Source organism: Equus asinus, chromosome 29, assembly GCF_041296235.1.
Source record: "Equus asinus isolate D_3611 breed Donkey chromosome 29, EquAss-T2T_v2, whole genome shotgun sequence".
NCBI classification, from domain to species: Eukaryota; Metazoa; Chordata; class Mammalia; order Perissodactyla; family Equidae; genus Equus; species Equus asinus.
The window spans coordinates 37,924,930-37,952,689 of record NC_091818.1 but is presented as its reverse complement, the minus strand read 5'-3'; positions in this window follow the sequence as shown (position 1 = coordinate 37,952,689).

Genomic DNA, 27,760 nt, shown 5'->3' with positions numbered 1-27,760 from the left:
TTATGGTTCTTTGCTTAAAATCTTTTAACGGCTGCCTAATACAAATGGATAAAGTGTAGATGTTTAATGCAGGCCATAATAGGATTGGGGAGGAGTAAGACTTTAGGAAATCGTTGTAGTAACTTAGATGAGAAATGATGAAGGCCCAAGTCAGAGTATTTGTAATGGGAATGGTGCCAAATAAAAAAAAAAAATAAAGAATTCGAAAAGGGGATCAACAGGCCTTTGTTACTGAATAGATGAAGAAAATGGGGATATCTTTGGAATATAATTAAAGTAAGTCATAGCAAGCCTTGCATCATTCCCAATCCTTAACACTGTCAGTAAATACCTTACATCATAGGAGTTAATTAACATGATCTCCCAATTAGTGGATTGTAGGAAATTATATGAATTGCTTGTTAAGAATTTGTTAGAATGGTTGGTGCTATTTGATTGCTCTTAAATCACACCAAGTACTCTCAACTGCTCTTAAGATTAGCACTGGGGAAGGTCTCGGCAAGGTTAAAATAAGGACTGTTGGTAGGCAATTAAATTTGCTGTCTGTCTGAGAAGGTTCAGGCTTCATTTTCACTTGGTGGTTTTCAAAAATAATTTGCATAGGGCTATTGAAATGAATGATTTTTTTTTTTTGCCATCTGCACCAAGCAAGCTTCACGTGGAAACAATGGGATGTGGAGCACCTATTAGACAAATAAGTTCTCATAATGAGAATTCAGTGGTTACTGATCACCATCTGTCGGATTGTACATTTCCTCAGGTATTCTTTCTTGAGGGCTCCATTTCTCTCACTGATTTATTCTTTTAGGTTGAAGTATGCAAAACATCACTTTTTTTTTTTATTTTCTGGGGTGGTGGTGGGGAAACCAGACAGTGTTATGATGTCCTCAAAATCCCCACAAAGTTTCTGAGGTGTAAAATGCCTTTCCAGTTCACAGAACTGAATTGATCAAATCTACCATTCTAGGTATGTTTCTTGGATGATTTAACTGGCTGCCTTTTTATTCCTCCAGAAGTTGGAGTGAATCAATGACTCCACTGAGCACAAGGTCCTACATTTCAACCTGGCTTTGTTGTTGCTGTTGTAATTCTTAGGCGGGGATGGGCAGCTAGATAACACTCACCTAGATCTTCATTTTGTGGTTTGGTGACTATGAGTATGTGAAGTAGAGATAAAAAATATTAGCTTAAATTTTAAGGATGCTTATGAACAATAATTACCCACTTCCTCATGACTTAAAAAAAATTACCGCTTTTTCAAGATAGAGGGTTTTACACCATCATTTTGACACGTTATTGAAAGTATCTTGTATGCAGTGAATTTCAAACAAATTATGAATCACTATAAACGTGTATTTACAACTTGCAAACATGCATTTATATTTTAATTCTTCAGAGTTGGTTGGACCCACCACTTAGATGAAAGATTGCAGTGATCTTCTGAAAAAAAATTAATTACAATAACTATCTTTGCTCATGTTTAACACTGAGTCATTGTATTTTTGAGTCTATTGTTCAGGATAAAGTAGTTGTGATTTCCAGAATTTTTAGTGGAACTTTTCCATTTTTCAGAGAGTGATGTTAGCATCATGGCCAAGTGAGGTCTCTCAGAAATCTTCCCTCTCCAATATACAACAAAAAAAATCCCATACTCCAGCAGAGGACATTCAAACTCAACCCAAATAATGTCAGAGAGATCCACGCAGCCATACAATGGAGGGCAGAGAGGCTGGAGCCGCCCCTCTGAGGTGGAACAGGGTAAGAGAGACCTTTGTTCTCTCCCCTTAAAGACTGGGGTCCAGGACTGTGGAAGGTCTCTGAGTGGGAAGGAATAGGGGAAGGGATGTTCATTCTTGGGAACATCAAGGACTTCCTAGAGCCCTTGCAGCCTAGAGAAAAGCCCTCTACTGGAGCAAAAGCTTTCATTTAGGGGTGACCTCATCAAGCCAACACCCCAGGAGAACAGATAGCCAGAGCAGAGGGAGAAAACCCCAGGAGCATGCAGGAGGAAGCACCCTTCCTGTGCCAACTCCACCCCTTCCCTCCGCCCCCCCCACCCCCCACTGCTTAGTGCTACTTCAGCCCCTGGATTTTGGCTGAAAGAAGAGGACTCAGAATACGTGATTCTTAACCCCCACCCAGTGGGGATAGGCTCTAAATGCAACCAAATAATATCCGGATGCGTAAAAACTGAACCACCTCCTCTAGCAATATCAAACACTATATCAAATCTCCAGACAGAGAGAAAATGACAAGTACCCAGAAATCAGTTCTGAGGATGCAGAAATATGTAATCTAAATGACAAAGAATTCAAAACAGCTATCACCAAAAAACTCAATGAGGTAAAAGAGAATGTAGAGAAACAATTCAATGAGTTCAGGAGCTACTTCACAAAAGAGGTTGAAACTATAAAGAAGAATGAATCAGAAATATTGGAGATGAAAGACACAATAGAAGAAACAAAACAAAATATGGATTCCCTGAATGCTCAAGTGGACATCATAGAGGAGCATATCAGCATAATCAAAGACAGACAAGTTGAAATGCCCCAGATAGAGGAGGACAGAGAACTAAGACAAAAAGAAATGAAGAAAGTCTCCAAGAAATATCCGACTCAATTAGGAATGTAACATAAGAATTATAGGTATTCAAGAAGGAGAAGAGGAGAATGGAGTAGAAAGCTTGTTCAAAGAAATAATCACAGAGAACTTCCCAAACCTAGGGAAGGAAATCTATGTGGAAGAGGCTGCCAGATCTCCTAAATACCTCAATGTAAAAAGACCTAATGCAAGGCATATAGTAGTGAAACTGGCAAAACTGAATGACAAAGAAAGAATACTAAGGGCAGCAAGGCAGAAGAAAATAACCTACAAAGGAACTCCCATTAGGTTTTCAGTGGATTTCTCTGCAGAAACCTTACAGGCTAGGAGAGAATGGAATGACATATTCAAATCATTGAATGACAAAAACTTTCACTCAAGAATACTCTATCCAGTGAAAATATCCTTCAAATATGGTGGAGAAATAAAACCTTTCCCAGACAAAATACAAGCTAAGGGGGTTCATAACCATGAGACGCTACCTACAAGAAATTCTCAGGAGGGTGCTCACACCTGAAAAAAGAAGGGAGAAAGGGGTTACAAAGCATGGAGTAAGGAGTTAAATACGTAGACAGAATCAAAGCAGGATAGCAAATACTCAAGTATAGCATTAAAGACAAAGGGAAGGAAAATGTCAAAAATAAATATAATCTTGTCATTTTAACCACAAACTCATAACACAAGATGAAATAAAATGTGAGAAAAATAACTTAGGAGGGGAAGAGGAAAGGGATTGAGTTGGTTTATTCTAAGGAAATTAGAGGTCATCAGAAAAGGGACTATCTTATCCACGAGATCTTGAATACAAACTTCAGGGTAACCACTAAACAAAAAAGTAGAACAAAGACACAAATAGCAAATAAGGAGAAAATAAAGAAACACAACATAAAAAACTACACAACTTGAGTGGTAGACCAAAATACACAGGACGAGACACAAAGGAAATGCAGGAGAACCAGAAAATGAGTGATAAAATGGCAGCATTAAGCCCTTGTATATCAATAATCACCCTAAACATAAATGGAATTTTTCCATTTTTAAAATCTGCTTTATTCCCATCCCCCATTCCACGCTCATGTGCCACCTCCCCAAAAATACTGTCTGCAAATTTTGGCTGAAATTTTCAGATTTTTTGAAACAAAAAACTGCATAATTATAGCTGAGGTGGAAAATGCAAACATCCCTAAAAGCTAATGTCTTGAACTAAATGTAGACTAAATATACACATCCTATCAGAGATTTGAAAAACAGAAGTTTCTAATAGTTTTGATTTATACTCCAAGGTGGGATAGAAAGAGAGGCTATAGAGCTGAATGCGCAGAACAGTGGCCTGTTGAATGTAGGCATTTTTTTTTTTGCCCCATTGTTTATTTTTTAAGTACAAATTATTAGCCAAACCCTACACTTTTCTACTGATATGCCTTAATTCATTTGCATTACTTGCCTGCCTCTATAGGTTTTTCAGTTTACAGTCCTTGAGTTTATGAATCCTGAGTGTCTCAAACTTCCACTTGGTGCCATGATGAGATAACATGGCCTGAATTTACCCTCGTGCATTTCACAAGGAGAAAACTAGCCAAATATGTGAAAGAATCAGTTTCAGATATTGGAAAACAAGCAGCACAGAATACTGATCCCCAGAAGGAGGAAAATGAACAAGATGAGTCTTACAAGTGCTTCAACTGACTCTCAGGTGAGAGTTTGGAGCACGCAGATCAGGGAGGGGAAACCCAAAGAGCATCTGGTGGTCTCACTGAGTTGAGGACAGAGTCCAAAGTTCCAGGGAGAATTTGTAGGGAAGAGTATCAGGGAAAAGGTTGATGCACACAGAGGGAGAGTACCCTTCAGAAATCTGCAGTCAGTGTCCTTTGAGTCTTTGGCTATGGACTCATCTATACATGTGTGTAAGGAGACAGAGTAGGGAAAGAATCTCTGGAAAGCAATTGGTGAGACAATCACTAGAGCACACACAGGGCTGGTAATATTCTGTGTTCCTGCCAAACACAGTGAGATCTCCTAATACATGGGAGATTGTGTAGTATCCATAGAAGGGTATTGACTCAGTAGTGGTGCCAAATTAGCCTCAGACTAAAGGGTGTATTGGACCAGTCTTAGCACAGTTTAAAAGCAATCCTGGAAAGAATCAAACTAATTCAAAGTAATATAACTGCATCACAGAAAAAACCCTGAAAATAATCCAGCATCCAACAATGTAAAATTCATGATTTCTTGTATCTAATAAAAAATTACTACGCATGCAAAGAAATAGAAAAATATAACCCAAAACCAAGAGAAAAATCAATTAGTATAAAGAGTCAAAAATACAAGAGATGATAATGAGTAGGCTAGGATGTTAAAAAAGCAATTATAAATGTAGCTTATATGTTCAGAAAGGCAACGGAAAGAAAGAATATAATGAAGAGAGAAGAAGTTGTAAAAAGTTGCATATTTAACGTCTGAAGATTAAAAATAAAATATCTGAAATGAAAATAAAACTAGAGGGAATTACTAGGAGGTTAGACACTGCAGAAGAAATGAGTCAACTTGAAGACATAGCAATATGCCCTATTCAAATGTATTGAAGAAAAAATGGACAGAGCATCAGTGAGTTTTGGGGCAGTACCAGGTAGCCCAAACATATACATATATTAATTGGAGTCTCAAGAGGAAATGGAAGAGATAAGAAGACCAAAAAAAAGTATTTGAAGAAATAATGATGGAAAAATTTTCAAATTTGATAAAAACTATATGTTCATAGATACAGGAACCTCAATGAACTACAAGCAGAAGAAAAATGAATAAAACTGTGCCAAGGTTCATCCTAATCAAATTGTTGAAAACCAATGATAAAGAGAATATTTTAAATTAGAAGGGGAAGGAATATTTCTGTGTTAGTTTTCTATTGATATATAACAAATCACCAAAAACTTAGCTTAAAAAAATCCACATATCATCCCACAGTTCTGTAGGTCGGAAGCCCAGTTGGGCTCAGACGGGACATCTGTTTCTGGTCTCACAAGAATAAATTCAAGATGGTAGCCAAGTCTCTTATCTGGAGGCTCTAGGGGAGGGTCCTCTTTCAAGCTCATTCAGGTTGACGGCAGGATTTAATTCCTTTTGGTTGTAGGACTACGTTCCTCATTTTTTGCTGGCTAATAGCCAGGGCATGTTCTCTGCTCCTAGTGGCCAAATGCATCCTTTCTCATGCTTAAGATCTCTCTAACTTCTGTTACCAGCTTGAGAAAACACTCCACTTTTTAAAGGGCTCCTATGATTACATTAGACTCATCCAGATAATTTCCCTTTTGGTCAACTCAAAGTCAACTGATTAGTAACCTCAAGTACATCTGCAAAATCTCTTTTGCCATGTAACATAATCATGGCTGTGATATATCTTCTCATATTCATGGTCCTGGAAATTAGGGCAGGAAATCTTGGGGAACCACATTAGAATTACAAAAAATAAAATTCATTGAGCTTGTTAGGTGGCAAAAAAAGGACTGCATGCCTGAAGAGTGGATGCTATGGAGCACAGGCACCTGTGCTACAACAGATAGGACCGACAGAATGAGATCACCATTTTAAACCAGACACACCACTTAACCTAAAATATGCCCTGGGTACAAGGATAGATAGGGTGGAGTGAGATGTGATCTGGCAGATGACAGAGAAGTATAGGTAGTGGCAGAAAGCGATAACTGAAGAAACAGCCTAGCAAATAGACAGAAGATCGTATCAGTGTTTCAAATACTGCCAGATAAAAGTCCAACAAGGACAATCCATTCCTTTGCCTGGCACAGAACCTGGTGTGCAGAGGGCATGTAACAAATATTTCTGGAATTAAAAAAATGAGTAATGGAGGTGCATTGACAGAAAGATGGCACGCACAAATGGGGGATCTATGATAGGAGGTTATTAATATATCCATCAAGGCAGGCAGTTTGGTCTCATCTGAAAGTTTATTATCTAGGTCAGGACTGCTTCCTTGGAGGGCAGTCTCCAAGGGAGATGGTAGGAAAGGAACCAAAACAACATCTCAGTGGGCACTGTGCTAGGTAATTTTTCTGTTCATTAACTCATTTGATCCTCACATCGACTGTGTGATAGAAACATTCTTTTACTCCCATTTTGTAGTTGAGGAAACTAAGTTTTGAACGGCATCAACCAGGAAATTGTCCAAGAGCTCATAGTTATCACTCATAAGAGTTAGGATTCATGCTGTCAGAACTCCAAACTGCATTTTCCTCCATTTTCCATGCTGTCTCACAGCAAAACAAAGCCCCAGTCCTAGGCAGGCATCCACTGGAGAGTGGTTATTCATATACATGATAGCAGACTGTTCATTTGGTCATAAAAGTTTTACTGCACGTTTGTGTCAGGCACTATTCTGACTGCTCTTAGTTAACATTTTCCCATCAAGTGTCAATCAAATGGTGGTAACATAACACCCCTTTTTCCTACTCACTGCATGCAGGTTGCCCTGTGCCACTGAGAGACTTCTTTTCCCTCATATTCATTTAAACCTGGTTTCTTCTGGATAACATCCTTCTGGGAACACTGGGTACCACAGTTTGAAACACTCTTTCTTGTTTTATTAGGTGTGGTAGCCATTCTGCTGACATGCTTCTCTCAAAAGTACCCCAACGTGGTATGCGGTAGAGGAGAATACCAGCAGGACATGAGGGATCCAGGGCACACAGAGACACTCATGCTTCCTTTTGAGTTCAGTGGGGGCTGTAGATACCCTTTCTCCCAATAGACAGAGAATCAGCCTTACCACTCAAAGCCAGATATTCACGCTGTGTTCACATTCACGGGAACAGTTATGATGTGAGGAAAGAGGGCAAGCTTGAGACTTTAATTGTACCAGAGGATTTGCAGAATACAAGGGAAAGTTCAAAACTACAGGGTCTTTCGGATTTTAAAAAATTTTCTAGATTTTGGTAGTTGGAGGAAAAGTTTTACAAAGAGGAAGTTTATCATGTTTAGAAGACTTGGAACGGTGATCATGTTGGGGTGTTGGGGCAATGTGGAGAGATCATTAGAGGGAGGCATGAGAAAAGAGAATGGTTCAGTTGTGACATAAAGGACATTTGTAGCAGGACTTCATGAGAGCTATGAAAGACGTTTCAAAATGTAGTCCTCTCATTTGTACTTGCATGTAAACCTTTTCCTTGTGGTGAGAAACTCTTTCAAAGAGTGGCTACATATTGCTATGTAGCGGATCACTATTACTGCCACTGGGAATTTATGTCCCATACATATTCGTACATGTGTGTGAAAAAAGGGAATAAATATGCAACAAATATGAAGGGTTGTGAATGAATCAGTTCACCTACCAAGTGTTTATTGAGGTTAGGCACCAACATTAGCCTTGGCTTTCGATCAGACCAAGACACACGGTCGAGTCTGAAATTTGTGAGGATGATGGTACATTTCTCTTTCAGCAAGACCATCTCTAATGTAGTGCAGTAATAAAAGTACATAAGTATCAAAGAATACAAAGTAAAGAAAACAGACGTGAAACCACTGTAGTCAGAATTGACTTATGGTTTAGAATATCCCTTATGGCTGTTTTTACTGTTGACTCATGATGGATGGTAATAGACTGATAGGGTTTTGGATGGGACAAGTAGCTGCCTGTGAAATTGAGCCTGCCTCCATCATACACATATTAATTGATTCATTAATATGAGTTACACAGTTTTTTTCTCTTCCTTGGTCTGTTTAGACTTGCCACTAACAGAAATAAAACGGCTTCTTTTTAAAAGCTGGGTAGAAATGGCCCTAAGCATAGGCAAGCAGTCTGGAAAATTCTAAGTAAATATTGTTCCCGCTTTTTCATTTTTTAAATAAACAAATTTCAATATTTCTTCCCTCTTCTTTCACATGTACTATAAAACATACAATACAAAATCAGGCGTATTATGGATTTATATGGTTTCTGCAGCAGTGTTTCTAAGTAAAACAGGACGTTGTGCTTGATACTCTCGAAATTAAGTAATAAACATGCTATTGTTTTTGGAGGATTCCCTCCCTGTGTGATAAATATGCTGTTGATTGGGCATATATTATATGTTTAGTATGTGTTAGACCATGTGAGTGACATAGAAGAAACAAAAGACAGGGTCCTTACCTTCAAATTCTTATGATACACTTGGAAGGATAAGAGAAACACATGAAGCAATCAAGAAGGCAGTAAAAGAACAGAATGATGAATTACAGGGTGTGCTAAGGAATGGAGTAAGACAATTACACAGGAGCCTTGGTGAATGGAGAGTGCATTCTATGTTAACAGGTTCAACACACGCAAAGACACAGAAATGAGTGAGATGATCATGTTGAGAAGATAATGATGAGACCTCTGAATCTGAGCTAAATATTGGAATACACGAACTGTGAAAAAGTTAAATACAAGGCAAAAAAAACTTATTCTTTGAGAAAAAGATAGCCATTTAGCATCTTACAAATGTGATAGAATAAAAGAAAAAGAATTGAGAAAATAAACATTCTTGGTGAAAACTAAAATCCCTTCACATATCAGGGTAGTTTTATCCTGGCATGACTAAATATGTGACAAGTTAAAGTCTAGATATTTGAGGAAATGTTCAGTTTTATCTAAATTGTGGGCATTTTATAAATAGGTTTTAAAATTTTATTAAAGAAATAAGAGGCTAAAAAATAGCATTAAACTCCAGACTTTCCAAAATCATCAAAACTTGTACACCTTTTGCTTTGCTTGAATAAGAGTGAGATTTTGATTTGTCTTGTATATCCACATTTATAGCTATTCTCTAATAATGCTAAAGCATTTAACAATATAAAATAATAAACACACAACTTTCTCTAAATTTTCCTGCCAACCCCAAAACGTCTGTCTGTCCACTCACTCTTTCAACAACTGTTTATTTACTGCAATCATTGTGCTGGACACTGAGGATACATTCAGATTAACTGAATTCTGATAAATTGGTTAAATGCTTTGGTTTAAGTTGGAACTAGGATGGTGAAGCGTGGTCTAAGGTGGCTTGTTATTCTTCTATCTTTTGAAAAGTTCCCTGGAAAGCAAAAGGGATGCGAATTTCAGATGTGTCTCTATTATACACATCATTTAATAAATGCACTTTGATGTGAATGGGTATTAGTCATTTCCCATTCTATTAGAATTTGAGGAATAAACTAAACACAGTTCACGTTAATGTGGCAACATACATTCCATTAATCTATAGAAGAGACACTCATTAGAAATGGGTTGGAGGGATTTAATTAGTACATAAAGAAGGCAGAATTTATAGCAAAACAAAAATAAGAAGAATATAAGTAAACTAGCAAACAGGAAAAACTCCTTCCCTTCTGAATTAGGTTGAACCTGGGTACATGGGTCGAACCTGAGTACAGTTTAGCATAAGAAAGTTCTTTCAAGCTTAGGAATGATTACAGGGATATATGAACAGGATGTAGAAATATTTGTTGCAACTCAATAAAAAAATAAATTAGGGTAATTATATTGGATACTGAACAGCATCTGACTAGTGGCCGAGTGGTTAAAGCTCTGCGCACTCTGTGTCCGTGGCCCAGGTTCAGATGTGGGGCCATGGACCTACTCCACTCATCAGCTATGCTGTGGAGACATCCCACATACAAAATAGAGGAAGATTGGCACAGATGTTAGCTCAGGGCTAACCTTCCTCAAGTAAAAACAAAAAACCAAAACTAGCTTAAGGCTATTTTAATTATCTTCACTTTTCTTAGTAATTCTTATGAGGAGAAGGCTAATTAGCTGTTTTGAATATTCAACTAGAACTTGGATTGCGGAAAACACAAAATTAAAAATAATCTTTTGTTAAGCCCAAGGTATAGCTACTTGGCTTCAGTGGTAAAGAGGCATGGGTAGTTAGGAAGAACTGTGAGAAAACATCGAATAATCATCTCTAAAATTGCTTTTGAATGATTTACATATGGACCAAATGCCTATTAAACACTTTTCAATATCTATGAATGTAAAAAAAATAATTTAGGGTGAGTCCAGTTATTGAACTATATGGGAACAAAGAGCTGATGCCATCACTATAATCCAATCTAAAATATTAAGAAAAATTTAATAAGATTTTCAGCCTAAACATAGCGCTTAGGGTTAATAACAGTCTCTGGGCTTCAAGAACTTAAATCATTCCAAGGACATGACAGTAAAAGGTTCATCATGAGTCTGAGTGCTTTCTTTTCAGAGGTAATTATTCTTGTTTGATGTGGATTATTATGGAAAGATACATCAGCCACTGGGAGGGAAAAACCCCGTGTGTGGGGAAGTCTGAGTCTTTACAATGCATAGTGAAACTCACTACAATTTTTACTTCCTTGACAATACTGAATGGACATTTTTATACCACTTCTTGACTGTATCTATATGATTCTCCTCTTAAAAAATAAAAAAAAGTATGTCAAAATCCAATTTCAAATTACCCTCTATAAGTAGGAAAACTTTGTCAAGAGGAAAGCACCGCACAAATGTCAAGCATGTGCATTATAAACATAAATATGGTCCCTTGTCTTTGAGGGACTTACTGTATATTTAAGTAAAGAAAATTTCTTTCATATTGTCTGTCTATATATCCATCCACCTACCTGTCTACTTATCAGTTCTCCTATCATGTATAATAGGTGTGATAATAGGTCCCGAATAAGGTGCACAAATAGTCCCATGGGAGTTGAGAAATGAGAGGTTGCAATGTGCCGGAAGGAGAACTGTTACTCTCAAACGTTTCAGAGCAGAGGTTATTTAAGCTTGGGTCTGAGAGCTATAATGAAGAATTGAAGAAAACATAAAGGATGGAATTCTTGGATTCATGACTTCTTGTCTCAGGCCTGTCATAGAGTTGTATGATCGTACACAAGTCACCTAAATTCTCTAAACTCAAATTTCTTCATCCACAAAATGCGAATAATTACAGTTTCTATTTTCTGAACACCAGTGGCCGCGGCAACTGCACAAGTGAATATTATTTAGTTACAGTTTAAATATTAGGATATGGAGTGTTACAAATGTTAAGAAATTTCTCCAAACTTATGAAGATAATACATGGATTCAAACCCAGGCTTTATGGATTTCAATTCTACCTTGTTACTTTTGGCTCTACAGCTTGCTTGTTTTTCTCTCAGAACTGTTCTGAGGATTTAAGTAAAATAAACTATAAAGTGCTACAGAAACGTGATGTGTGTATGTATTGCTATGAAGATGAACCATGATGATGATTATTTTCCAACAGAGCAGGGGAAAGGGCATTCCAATCAGTGTAAATCAAATCACAGAGACCTAATTCGACTCGTCATATGTTCATTATAATCATAATGTTCTACCAGGAAAGCAATTAAAGAATAAAACTACTTTTAATTTCTATCTTTTTTGTTATGGACTTTATGATTTAGCAACTTGTTGATTGTCAACTTGTTACAAGCCTCACGAGTCTCAAGAAATTTCTGAAATGTTCCTCTAGTTTATCAACAGTGTTCATGCATCTCCTCGGAAGACACTGTTTCATAGACCCTCACTCTTGCCACCAAATGCTTTCGAGTTAGTTATTTCTTCAGCTAATGAGGTTCCCAGTTAACTTTTAAAGATGCTATATTCCTGAAGCTGCGCAGAGGCTGGTCTATGTCTGCATGCGGACCAGACCTGCTAATAGCACACTGTTTACCTACTGCTGAATCTCAAATCAATCACTAAAGAGTCCAAAAGGAAGGCCAACTGTAAACATTTCTGAAAGGTACTGGTTGCTACCATTCGTTTTGGATAAAGGTATTCAAAATTTTGATTTAGTTCCTGCTCCAGTTTGGGAGAAAAATACTGATTTATTATCCCAGGGTATTGTGTACAGTACTCTTAAATATAAACATCTTCTTGAGCTGTAAGCTTTCAGAAATACCAGAAATACAATTTCTATTTTTCCATAACTTTTCTAGAGTTTGTTTGGTTTGATTCTAAATGGCCCATTGAAAATGAGTAAAATGATTGCTAATTACAGCCCTTTGGTCAGTGCCCTAAATATACGATGCTCTTTTTTACATTGCTGGGAAAAAACCTTCCTTTAGTGACGTCTGCTTAACAATGATAAACACCTTTTGTCACTTTAAGTGGATTCCATTAATGATCTAGTCATGGTGGGTTGGTTGAAGGCAGGAATGATGTATATATGCAAGCTCTGCTCTCCTTGATCAATTGTAGATACAGGAATGATGAGACAAACCTAGGAACTATCATATCAGAGAATTGAACGACGGATTATCTACACTTGCATTTCATACCTGGTCCACAGTGAGCCTTTCCTTGCGTTATGGCAAAGACATACCACATTCTCAGGAATGAATGTGATGCCTATTTAAAAATAATTACCTAAAGACGCTTTTGTCTAAACATTCCCTTTAAAATTGACTCCTGGGTTAGTTTACCTGTTGGTAGAAGCACGTAGACCACCTAGGAAGCTCCTTCACTAGGGCCTGACTCATAATGCAGATTAATGGGGATCCTGTATATTTTTCAGTAATACAAATAGCATGTAGCATCTTTACAGAAAAATTGTATTTATGTCCTCACCTAATTCAGAAAAACAATTGCTTTCAAATGATGAAATATTGCTATCCCCTTAAAGCAATTTGAAAAATTGCATTGAAGTCATTTTTGTTCTTTTTAAACCATAGTCTTAGCTAGTAGTTGTAGTAGAAAATTTTTGTGTTTCAGGAAGATGAGTCATAAAAATTGCCTTTTCTAAAGAGACAACCAGTCTTTTTAAGTGTTTCTTATAATCTATATTATAAATTCATCTGGGACTTATACAATTTAAATAGGTCAGTGCCCAGGACTTCTCTCCCCTAAAAGATCTCTCTGTCTCTCTTTGTGTCTCTGTCTCTGTTTCTGTGTATGTGTCTCTTTCTCTCTCTCTCATTTTAAAGACCATAGGTTATACACAAAATTAAGGTGAAGTGTAAAATAAATCAGATTACTTGCAGGTTTTTTTTTTTAAGTGGAAAGAATATTAGCAACTACCTGCATTCTTTGTAAAGGGTGAATGAACAAAACATTTAATGAATAATTTATTTTAGTCTGTAATGTTTTAAAAAATAGTTTTATTCTTTGTAAAGTTTGGTATTGTTTATTATCCTACTCTGGTAATGAACAGAATGATAATCTTAATGATTTCAGGGTATTAGAGATAATCTAGCCTAGCTCCCTAATTTTGTCGAGTAGAAAGACTCCAAAATTGATTCTCTGTGACGTGTGCACTTTATATCAGAGCAGATATGGAGTCTCATTACTCCCAACATCTTATTTATAGTTTCTGGGTTTGTCGGTCTGCTTAGTCTTATATTTAAAGAATTCTACAGCTTTGTTATATTATTGAAAATTGACGCAGAGTACATCTTAAGAAGAGTTCATCCTTTGCTCTTTATTCTTCAATTACTTTAATTAATCATAGGCTCACCACGTTGCTATTTTGATGTAGTTTTTATTCACATTTGCCTTACCCTTAAGAATTATGGTGAATAACAGCCTACTTTAGAGATAGTAGGCTGACTCTCTGCCATATTTTGGATAATCTTCTCTAGCCCTTTACTATTAAGTTTGAATTATTGAGTTTGCCTGGAGGAAAAATCTGACTTCTGTCTGGATTTCATATAAATTTTCTCTTTTCCAACTGCTCTTGAAACACAATGATATTTTTGATTAAGTTTCTTAATTTTCAGTCAATAAATTCATCACTGGGCAATTTATAATATTATTACTTCTTCAGGTGACTGAACTTTGGGACACAGATGCACCATTGTTCTGGCCAAAGTAATTGTTTGAAAAGCTGGGGAAAACATTTGCAGATGAGTACATTTTGGGAAACTTTGTGTAACACGCAAGTATAAATAAGCTTCCTATGCATGACTCATTGCCATATCTTTGCAGACAGACCGAGGAGAGGAAATAAAAACTCCGCATTTTGCTAATTCTTTTCTCGCAGAACAACTTGTTAATACACAGAAAGGCATTTCAAGTTTCGATTTAAATGGGAATAGGTTAAATCAAATGAATAACTGGAGTGCCTTGTTCACATATTAACTGGTATAGACTATTTGATACTTTAAAAAAATGTTTCCTAACATTTAAACTGGTGAAGCCAACGCTACTAATCTGGCAGACAGGTAAGGGCTATTAAGTTGAATTGACTAGAGCGTAACCGAGGTTTAGAAGGTTTAAGATTTGATTGACGGACACATTTATCAAGATGCTGGTCAAAGATAATGAATCAATCAGTTCTATTTGATGAAATCACACCCATGTCTTGCTTCTTGTGCAAATGAAGGAGTGTTTTCTTGGTAGTTACCCTTCAATTCTTCACACAGGAATGTTTATTCATGTCATTCATAGACTTAATCTGAAAATTTTTTAAAGTTTTGTTTTTTCTGGACCTCACATTCCCATTGATACTTTCAAAATATTGGAGGGCTAAATGAAACATGTTCTGTCCTCAACTATTTAGTTGCTAGACAACTCTGTAGAGTATAAACTACATATTTAGTGCTTTTAAGTTCAGTTGCTTTCCTTATAGGTATAAATTCATATGTAGTTTAGGTAAAATTTCACTAAAGGATATGAAAAATATTTCAATACCCAAGGCCCACTTGTTTAAGGCAATACCTAATTCATGCTACTTACCAAATTTCACGATATCTGCTAATTATAAACAATCTACATAATTAAATGCAGGGTAATTAAAAAAGAAGAGCAAACGTAAGAAATTTCCTACACTTCCTACTGCCACATCTACAGTGTGTCGAAGCTAATACACTAAAAGGGTCAATATTTCTGCATCTATTGAACATTGTTGTGGGAAAATGTCCTTTCCTTTCTCTTTAAACTGGAAGACACGACTTAAAGTGATGCCAATCCAAAAGATCACATTCCCTATGAAAAAAAAGGTTGATGAAGCTCTTGCTGGCTTCCACAGTTCAAAGAACAGAATGTGTAGAAAAGGAACGAGAAAGAGATTGCGTATCTAGGATGCCAGCGACCTCAAGTCTAGGTAAACAGAGCTTAAGTTTTGTAATATCTAAGTATTTTTCAAATATTTTCTTCACAGAACTGCTTTGTTCAGTCATTGCAAAAGGTCTTAAAATTAATTACTATGGGATTCTGTTCCCAGATCGACTCAATTAAAACTTCCAGGTGTATAACCTGGCAAAGAGCATGCTCTCTCCCCCATTTTCCTCCATTCTTGATATTTGAGTCACCAATTTGAAATGCACCATTACCACCAAATAACTATTTAGCAGTATACAATCACACAATTGTGTGAAGAGACAAACATAATGAAGGACACTAGGGAAATAGGATCCTTTATTCAGGGCACCTATCCCACACTGAAATGATTGAGGGTTCTGTAGCTTTTGTAACAGAGTATCCTCTCAACAATTGCCTTCAACTAATGGTATGCTAAACTGAACAGGAAATCAAGTCTTGGAATGAATAGCTCCATTGGTCCAAGCGACAGAGAGCCCAGCATAGTTTTCAAATTGTCTAAAAAGAGCCAATGTTCTCATTATATAATTATAGCTCAACTAAATTAAAGTATTGATACCCTCTCCGATTTTATCCTATTGCCTTTTCAATTCAGTATTAATGATATATCTTATTGCCTGCATGCATGAAGTTAGATGTCAAGTGTGTATCTTCTCAGTCCAACACCCTTATGGTTCCTGGCTCACATTATGTTTGCAAGTTAATACAAAACTTAAGGCAACCATTCATGAAATATTGTTATTGATGCATAAAAATTTGAAATCGTTTTCTGTGCATGATTCTAGAAGCTGTAATTTAGGTGCGTCTTACTCTTATAAACCCAAGAAAATGGTAGTGTTAAGTAATGAAGGTCAAGAGCTCAAAGAAATCATACCTAAGACATTGTTTTTCAATCAGTGTTTAACCACATTTAGCCTTCAGAAGGTTTTTTTTATTGTATGTTCAAGTAAAATGATTTCCTCTTTGTTCTAGGCTGGTAGTTGGAATCTTCTGCTATCCCTGCCTCCAGAGCATATGTTGCTATGCTTTGTGAAGTGAGACTGGAAAGTTGGGCTATTTAACCCAGAGAACCCCCATAACATTTTCCTAACAAATTCAGGATGGTTAAACTTGACAAGACATGAAAAATCATCATTCCTAGAAAACTCTTCTGTCCCGAAACACAATTCATAATACAACTGAAAAACAATTCTTTCAGAAGTTAGAATTCAGAAAGCTTCTTCAAGTTCAGGTAGAAAAATTTTGAGGAAAATTCATAAATTGTTTTGAGGCATGCTGTTTTTATGATTTTTGCCCAGTCAGTTGATGTCTCATTTAGGAACAGGACTAATTCAAGAGCAGAGACATGAGGTGAGAAATGCACTGTAAAGAAGAATAGAAATGGCATGAAATCTAAAAAGAGAGCAATTGAGGATCAAGTTACAGGCAATGAGTCAGCTACATAGAATTTGTTGGAAGAATTTAATCAGACTAAATATAATTTACTAAGCCTTTATAAAATCCCACATATCCATCAATAAAAGAGATAATAAAATCTTATATATCCATTCTATGAAATGTAATGGCATGATTAAAAAGAAGTAAGATCAATGTGTTCCAAAGAATATTCATAACGTATTAAGAAAAACATGTTATAACACACTACATAAAGAATGATCCTTTTTTTTTTTCCTGAGGAAGATTCACCCTGAGCTAACAACCATTGCCAATCCTCCTCTTTTTCTTGCTGAGGAAGATTTACCTTGAGCTAACATCTGTTACTGATCTTCCTCTTTTTGTATGTGAGCCACTGCCACAGTGTGGCCACTGATGAGTGGTGTAGGTCTATGTGGAACTGAACCAGACCGTGGAAGTAGAGCGTGCCAAACTTAACCAGTAGGCCACTGGTACTGGCCCTAGAAACAGACTTTTAATCTTAGTGTGTCACTGGCTGTGACAAGCAAGAGTTCCAGCATTTAGACAAGTAATTTTTTTAAAGGGAATTTTTAAAACTGTCAAAATTTAAAATATTCTTTCAAACATTTATGTGAAAATGTTTTCTTGAGTGACTGCATCTTATCTTTAAGAGGCTTAGATAAATCTGATTGGCAGGTTTCTTAACCTCTGCAGGACTGTTTCTTCTTCTATCCAATGGAATAATAACATCTAACTCAGATGGTTAATGTAGCGATTACTAATATTATCTAGGATTTCTAGCCAATACACTAGAGTAAATTCATGATTTGATGTACCTATTTATATTCTAAATACCTAGTGATTGTAGTTTAAATATTTTTTAAGAGGAGATAATAAATGTCATAACCAGGCTACTGAAAAGTTAAATATTTTCCTGGACTACAAGTGGAACTGAGATACAAAATAATGAGTGGGGCCGAAGCCAAGGCTTACCAAATTGGTTTTCATTATTCTGGTGTATACTGTACTACTTCTAAGTACCACTTGCATGGGATGATGAAAACCCAGAGGTCTCTATAGGAGAAAGAGGACAGAAGCTAGTTTCTCGGTTTAAAGCTATGTACTAAGGTAGAGCTCCTTGCTTAAAGGAAGTTGAAAAATACTGCTACCAACACATTCAGATTACATGGGTTGTAGAGCTAGGAAGACAGAGGAGCACAAATATACTCTTACAGCAAGAAACTGAATCGAGTTACTTCACTAGAATGACAATAAATTTGAAATTAACAATTAGAAGAAAAGTTATGTATTTCAGAACTAAACCAATGCATTACTACACAATTCATGAGTTTAAAGGAACTCAATGAAATTTATGAAATAGTTTTTACTAAATGACAAAGAAAGTACTATATAACAAAATTTACTGGATGCAATTAAAATTATCCTTAGAGGTAATTATATAACCTTAAATAGATTTAAAAAATTGAAAATAAATATGTCCAACTAGAAAAATTCACCAGATTAAATATAAAGAATGTAGACTATAGGAAATAAAAAAATAATAAGACTAGAAATGAATGAAATAGAAAACAAAGAAATAATAGAGTACATCAAGTAAATCAAAATGTTTTTTGAATTAAATACATATTGGAAATAAATAAATATATACCATGTTAATAATGAGAAAACTCAAAATCACCAAGACGGATATTCCAATTGAATTAATCTGCAATTGAAACAAAAATACCAACAGAAGATTTCATGACATTTAATGAGATGACTAAAATTCATATTGTATATGACTAGGACATCCTTAAAAGAAAAGAATAAAAATTAAAGTTGACATTCTCCTGAATATCAAGACTTGCTATCATACTGTAATAAAAAAAAATGAGATTATGTTGGAATAGGAATAAGTGAACAAGCATGAATGCCTAGAAATAAACCTAAGTATATGTAGAAAATCCACATTCAACAGATGTGGAATTACCAATTGATTCTTGATGTTTATTTATCCTCTTGTTTTTTCTGAGGACTCCTTATTAAGGTAGGAAAACTCATGGAATATTATCCACCCTACTTTTCCATATTTTAAAAAGTTCTGATTGATCTGAGGCTCTAGAGAGAATGACAATGATGCAAATTTCTCTTCAGACAAAGAAGAAATTGTGTAGGATGTGAACTTGTTTTCTTATCTCTGGGTAGTCTAGTTCTCATTTGTAAATAGCATGATGTAAAAGACCAAGTGAACTAAAATGCATAACCTCCTTTCCCTTTCCATCTTCGTTGAAATCAGTGGTCTTACACCTCTCTCAGGATGAATTGACTATGCAGAAAGAAAAGTTGGGAAAAAAGACCAATAGCAATGAATGACTAACTTTCTCCCTATGTATGTTCCTTCTTTTAAATTGGAGATTCTGGGACATGTTAGAAAATGATGAGATTGAGGAAAGCAACAGTATAGCTAATATTTCTAACTCCTTGTTGACACTCTCACACTTTAGCTCACATGACTGATAAATTAACTGCAAGTTTTTCATGGTTAGAAATTAATCTTGAATTGCTTTAGAAATCAAAATATAAGAAAACTTCTTTCTGAAACTAAATAATGTTTAATTAATGATTAATTAAAGTATTGTTTAGTCTGTGGATTAATCTTCAGTAAATTTTATATTTTCCTGCACTCATAGGCTTCCTTCGCTTAAACTAAAATTTACATTTTCAAGGTACTTCTTTAAAAAGCTCCTAAAAACGTAGCTTAGTGACTAAGTTGTTTTTTAGTGCTGTTGGGAAAAGAGGAGACCCTTCAGTACCAAGCAAGTCTCAAGACTGTTAAGCCTGGGAACTGATGGATTACATCATTAGGTAAAATGCCTCTATAAGTAAGATTTGCCAAGTTTCTAATGTTACCAATCTTTAGCGTACCGTAAAAATAGCTGTGGATTTATAGGGAACAATTATTTTGAGTACAAGGAAGAAAACCTCATTACTCAGAGTTATTACTAATAATCACCATCATTAACATTACTGGCAAGAGGGCAGTTATATAGCAAGTTATGCTAGGTTAGTACAGAGACAGAAAACAGAAAAACCCTCCCCTGAGGGTCCATAGTCAGCATACAGTTTCCATAGACAATCTGTAATAATGAGCTGTCTGTTAAGAAGATCTGGAGCTCTAGTTGAGTCTCTTCAAAGAGGTGAGTCTCCCATGAATTAAACAGTTGCTGTCTTTAAGCCCTTCTGAAGTTTTAGCTAACTGTAGATGCAATTGCCGCCTTTCTTGTTTTTAGGTTAAGCGAAATTTCAGTCTCACATCAACATGGGAAGACTTTGCTGGTTTCTTAAGGGAAATGCATGTAAAGAGAGCAAATCTAACACGAGAGTTAGTTTCACTAGCAAACACATGGATCAGAACATTTTCCAGAATATTGTATTCTAAGTAAATTTTATTGCTTATAGACACGTTAGTCCAAAATCCTTCTTGGGAAAGCCTAATAACCAAGAAACGTTGTACTTGAAAAAAAATTGCACTTAATTTTTGCAATTTGAAATTGCACTTAAATTGAAGTAGGAACTGTACTGTGAATTGACAGGATGTTCTATAATAAAATTCCAGTCTCTTTCCTGCCTTTCAATAGATGATACATTGAATTCCAACTAAAATTTTAAAAAGTATATTTTGCTATGGACCCAACTATAAGTTTCACTCTTTGAGATTTGATATGCTGTTTTATCATTATGATGAAATTTTAAATGTTCTCATTTAAACTGAATTTTAAACCTTAAAGATTTGACACATTGGCTAGAACCAATGACTGACACGTTGGAAGACTTCAGTTTTGACATCTTAGCATGTACACGATCAGATGAAAGAAAAGAAATGTACTAAACACAAAGATGTTAAACTGAGATTAAAACCACCAAAGGCTAAAGTGTGCTCTGTGCATGATAACTATCTTTGTAAGAATCCCAAGAAAAGAAATGCCTACGTCAGAAAGATGGGTTTGATAAAATATAAATATGAAGTAAAACCCATTCGCGGGTTAATTTCAAAGAATTGTACTGTGAACTGAAAATTATCTGAAATCTCTTACTTATTTGGTAATACATTTAGAAATACTGATGACATAGAATTTCTTATTAAAATCATATGTAAGCCAGGCTTTTATATATATATATATATATATGATTCCTCTGGTTTGTTTTGCTAACGGACTGGGATGCATATGGGCTTTTCTATTTAGATTGACATTCCTAGACAACTACTCAGATAACTGCATCAGTAAAAAATGTCTACTATGTAAGAACCTTTTTCCAAAAAGACAAGAAACACTTATCATATTTCCTCTTCTGATAAAATACTCATAGATTTTCATTGGGCTTTTTTTTTAAACCATGGATTTTCATTAGTCTAATATATTTCCTAGGGTTTCAATATTGGTTTTACTATCAGATTGTTTATTGATCTTACACTATTTACATTATTTTAAAATATTCATTTAGATTTCTGTCTCCAAGAGATGGAGTAGAGCATGGGGCTTTAGAAACTACATTGTTAGCGACCTGTGGTTGAATTCCAGTTCTGTAATTTTGCTAGCCATAAAACTGGCTTAATAAAACAACTAATCTGATAAGTTTGGTTAAAGGATGGATTGAGATCATGCACATAAGGTAGTTGACAGGTAATAAACACAATTATTTCCAGCAATTGTTAGCATCAATAAGAGAATGACTTTCCAACTATGTGCCGCGACTTGCTGTGTGCAGATGTGCCATGATATGGATCCACCCAGCCTCCCCTGACTGGGGCATCTGGAGCCCTGATGACCACTTCTTGCCACAAGTTTCTTTGTAATTTACCCCAAATATTATGATTTTTAATTTTTTTGTCTTCTTATGAAAGAGATTGGAAATTATTGGCTAAGGAACCACAGATGATAAACTTCTATGTTGAAAAGTTGAGGTAGAAAATAGGTCGAGAAATAATCACGACTTGAAAATTGTTAATCTGTAGAGATAAAAGTTTATGATGAACTCCTAGGTGTCTTGATTTCCCTTGTATATTAGTCACTCTCTAGTGTTTTATCTTCATAGTTAGCTCTTAGTGAACGTGCTCGAAGCAAGGGCTTCAGTGAACATCCTTGTTCGGGTAAATCCCTGTTCATTGTTTCACTTATTTCTATCATATTTTGTGTGATGACTTCAAAATCTTCAAAAGGAATTGTAACCTGAGATTTTCAATATTTTAGATTGTAAAATGGAAGCATTGTTCAATCTAATTTCTGCTTGGATCTATGTACTTTTTTCATCAAGAAGCTTAGAAATATTGTGAAATAATTTCCTTTCAGTATTTCAAAAATTTTACTAAAGCATTTAGACCTGGAAGGCAAAATGCTAGGAAAAGAGCCGAATGCCGGGTTCTAATGCCTGCTCTGCATTTCACACGAAGTATATCACCTACACCTGGGTGTTTTGAGGAGTAGAGAATGAAATAATGACACAATCGATTTAAAATAAACGTGTAACTTATGTTAGGCCAGAGTCATTTATACCAGAGTCTAGTGTATATGCATTACCAAAGGTTGATGAAAAACTTATGAGATCAAAAGATCTGAAAACTGGAAAATTGTATCCATTATCTTTTCTTTTTCTTTTTTTAACATTAACTGGGAGGTGCTGTCCCTATTGGCAGATTGTCTCAGTCCTATGGATAGAACACAGATGTTCCTTTGAAGCAGAGTTAGGAAATACTTGAAACAGAAAATGTATTAGATGACATGGATTGTAAAACCAATTTACCATCATTATCATTTTTATGAAAATAACGTGAGAGTTTTAAAAATGAATCATTTACGTAATTTCTTCAATTTTCATTATTTGAGTTTTAGGTTCATCCATAGTCCCAGTATATTCTCTTCAGCCTGCATGTACTGTTCAGGTTTGATTTTTGAATTTTTTTTAGTGAGATATTTACAAAACTAGGTAATAAAATTTTCTATGGGATCAGTATAGGAACACAGGCTTCAGGGTTCTAAAACAATGTGTTTCTGAGGTTCAGATGAACTACTTTTTTGAAAATATTTTACTCTTCTTAGGTCACCATTAGGTTGCTAAAGACACAAACTACATAACAAATTATAAGTTGTAATCACAGTAGTGTGGGAAATTTCAATTGTGCAGAAATATAATTTTAGCAAACTCAAATGCTAGAAAGTGAAGAAACTTGCACTGTTTTGTACCTGTCACTAGAATAAAACTTCACTACAGAAAAGATTCAGTTCAACTTACATTTATACTCTAATTGATAATTTTAGAGATACAGAGTATTTTCTCTCCATGTGGTCCGTGCTAATACTCAAACTACTGCATTACTTTAACATCCTTCGCATATGTCTAATACAAATTATTTTAAGGCAATTAAGGCATTTTTAAAAGTGGGAATGGAAAATCGCCCACCTCTTCCTATCAATACAGATTAATTGATCAGAAGCCTTTCTCCATCACCATTTGCATTCTTTTCATTTGCCAAAATAGCTCTAATGTTATCCTCTTCTCAGCATCCCTGTTTCTAACCCTTCATTTTTCACTTGAGTGACTCTTTAGATCTTCTCAAATTTCACTTCTTCTGGAAACTCCTTCCCCATAAAAATGTGCTGAATGCATTATCTTGGCACGGCATTTCCCATAATTTTTATTTATTCTTATCCTTTATCGTGTGATTCCTTTAAAATAATTATCTCATTTACAGACCCAGAAAAGTATAGATCCCTCTGCTCTTTCCTTAATATCCTTTAAATCACCTTGGATCCATTTCTAGTTCTTATGGTTTTGTTTGCCCATATTTTTAATTGTTTAAATATCCATCAGCATTTCTGAAAGCTCATGGGAAGAACAAGGGGAGGAGTAAAACTGAATATTTCCCCCCCCCTCATCCATTCCTCTTCTTAAGAATGACTCAAGTTAAGTTTAAGTTGATCACTGCTATGCTTGGAATAAATGGCAGTTACTTCAAATTCTCGTACAGTAGTTAAAGTAGACACATGCTTTAGTTTCTCATTAGATTATTTAAGATTGTTTATCTTGTACCTAGAGTTGTTAAAATAATGTCACTTGTTGATTAAATTGTGCAATAGCACAAGGATTAAGGATCTAATAGCTTTTTAAAGTAATGATGGATGCTTATTATGTTTACTTGCTTAATACATGCCAGTTTATAATGTTCTCACATGTTCTTGAACTGTGCATTATGTAATGGACTTCTAAACAATTCCTATTTGCCCATTAATATCCTAGATTAACAGCTTCCACAACATCCTGTCTATTTTATCACAGGAAAGTTATCTAACCTGGAAGCCAAGTTTCCACATCTATGAAGGTAATGAAAAAGACCTTAGAGTTATTGTGAAATTTAAATTAAGTAGGGGACATTTGCAAAATTTCCAGTGGATGAAAAGTAGTCATAAGCCACAGAGGAGTTTACAAAAAAAGTTTACTCTTATGTTGCTAAGAAGCTGAAAGAGGAGAACGTGAAAGAAGAAAAGAGAAAAATGATGCCAGTGGTGAGCTGTGTTTGCTGCCTTTGGTCTTTCTCCATCAGGCGTTCTTTTTTTAGAGAAGCACCCTAATTCAGATCCCAATTCTTTTCCCCCACTCCATGCTCTCTCTAACCTCATCATCTGTCTTCAGATGAGAGGAGGTTGTCTTGGGTTACTGGAGGATGGATGTTAGAGGCCAAATCAGACTGAGCATGGTTTCAAAAGCAACTTGACAAGGATATAATCTTTAAGAGATGTGATAAAAGAAGCAGAAGTGAGCACATATCCACGGCAGGATGACGGAGGTAGGCATGGTGCAGGAGACATGCGACAAAGATATATCCTGTGAGCGTGGTCGTTAATAGCCCTTTTCAGTTTCGTGGAACTCGACCCATTATTGGGTCATGAAATCAATTTAGTGGGTTATAACTAGAACTTTTTTTTTCCAAGAAAGTGAAACAGAGCAGAAAATATCATAGAGTTGACTTTTTGTTCTAGCTACGTGTATGTGTGTTTACTACTTCAGTTACTATAGGTTGTGGTAAAAAAAATAAATTAAAAAAGTTTTTGAGAACATTCTTAGCTTCACTACTTTTGGCAATGCCAGGCCTTAAAAATACAGAAATATGGAACAATACTTTGGTTGAAGTATGACTCTTGATACTTTTAAATATTCAGTTTGTATAAACCACAGTCAATCACTGACTATTTGTTTAAATGTCTCCTTTGTGCTCCAATTAATGTTGCCACTGACTGCTTCTTAAAGCAGGGATGCTAGATTCTTTACAAAACTTGGACCTTTAATAATTCAATTGAATGTAAAATAAAATACTGTGAATTTTCCAAAAAAAAAAAAGAAAGAAAGAAAACCATTTGCTTCAATGGATCAGTTGAGACCAGGAAAGTTGCTAGGTAGGCTGTGTAAGCTGACAGCTATGGTCTAAGACGAGCACCTTGGATAGCTCCAAAATAAGCTATTGGCTTTGGCCAAAATGAAACTGAGGCTATTTTATTGAAGTCAACCTAGATCTACAAGATCTGGTGTGCTCTCAAAGTAGACCCTGTTAATCTTAAAGTGATATAACCCACTTATATCAGAGCTTTGTCTTCAACCCTGGAAGTCTCCTTAGACTTATTTTCTGTGGGTGGTAATCTGTATTTTCAGTGGGTAGTAATTCAAATATCCAAGGAGGTATTTATCCACAGTTGGATAAATAGGGATGTTGGTGTCATCCATTGATTTCCTGGAGTTTATCTTCAAAAGCTGTCTCTCTCTTCTGGAATACAAAGTCTGTGCCTAGATACCTCCCTGCCTTCAAAATAGGAACTGTCTACTTCTAGTCATATGTACCATAGTAAGTCAGTTAGATGTAATATGAAAAGTGTTAGTGTTCAACTGGAAAAGTTGTTTGGTCTCAGCTCTGTCAATCGATTACTAGCTGTGCAAACTTGGGCTAATTACGTAAAATGCCTAAAATCTTAGCCTTTTCATCCATAAACTAGAGCAATTAATATCTATCCTATTTAATTTGTAGATCTTTGGTAAAAATGAGATGATGCATGTAAAAGCATTTAGTAAAAGTTAAAGATACTCAGAAACATAAAATAGTATAATCTCTTCCATATATGTTTAAAATTTTAATTTTTTATACCTAATTATGGAATTAAGATTTTCTAAGAGTTAAATTAGATTTGGGATTATCAGGTAAGATAAGGTAATATTTTGAAACTGGACTTTCTCGTTATCTTTTCTTATTTTCCATGGCATCTCCTTCCTAGAAACTTCATTATAATTCCAAGTGGAAAACAATCTATGAGATGATCTCATTTGTACATTGGGGAAATTATTTCTACAAGACTCTGGGAGAAATGGTGAATGGGGACTGGGTCTAGGCATTGTTAGCACCTTCTAGCCATATATTTGGTTCTAGAATCCTGTTCTATCTACCCTTAGGTTCATCCTTTAGACTGTTCACTTTAGTTTTACATTCTTCTTCTCTCCCTAAGTTCACGTGTGGTCTTTCCTTAGTTCTCCTCCTATCTTCCAAAGAACATTGTACCTGAGATCTAGGTCTCATTCTCCCTATGCGTTTCCCATCATTTTCTATTGCCATTGGATGGCTGCCCTCTAATTACCTGGAGATAATTAGTCATGGTGATGGTGGCTATTGCTTAACATATGACTTCACTCCAGTACGGCTCAGAAGTTAAGAGCTCAAGTTTAACTTCTTTTAGATCCATAGTCTCTGCTTTAATAGCGAGAGCTCTGAGGAACCAGGCTGGGTATTATTTCCATGCTCTTTCCCAGGTATCTCTCCTTTCAATTTCTAGATAATTTTTCTAATATAGTTGTTCTTTTCAATGACATACTGATATCCTCAATAGTATCTGGGTTTCAGTTTTTGTTTGTTTTGTGTTTCGTTGGTTTAAATACTCGTAAGCGAATCAGGCAGTATTGTGTCATTTAACATCGCACAAACCCGTGCCCACCTAGAGATGATCAACCACGGTTTGTTCTTAGACATTAAGATGCCTGTATGAGTCCTATGCATTCCTGTCTTTGCAAAGACTACTTTATTAAGCTTATTTCAATACTAGATCCTATCCCAAATTGGAAAAGACAGGTTTTAGAGATCACTATTTATAGATCCATATCTGTTCCATAACTAGTTTCTGGCATTTTCTGATTATTTTTTTAACAGGAGAATTTTTAAATATGCTTTTGCTTATTTTAATACAAGAGGAAGAAGAAAACTGAATAATATTTCAAAAACTGTTAATCTCCCATTTTATAAGGAGAATGCGGGGCCTGCGCTCACATTGTCCATAACAAGGGGTTGGAGAAAATAGCAAGTAAATAGTTTCCTATATTTGTAAACGCTAATTTATGGCAGATGAGGAGAGAATGTAGGAAACTAACAGAAGCAGGAGTCAGGAGATCCATTGTTGCAAATCAAATCGTGCAGCATGGAGAGAAAATAGTATGAGAGAAAATAGCAAGAATTTTGGTAAGAAGCTGAGAGATAAACTTAGTGCAGTCTTTTTTTTTTTGTTTTTAATGAGTAGACATAGTTTCAGGTCACGGATATTCCCTATTGCAGAACTTCATTTCCACTAAGAAACAGAAACGTACAATCTTCATGGTAGTAATTAAGTCACTTCCCATTTAAAT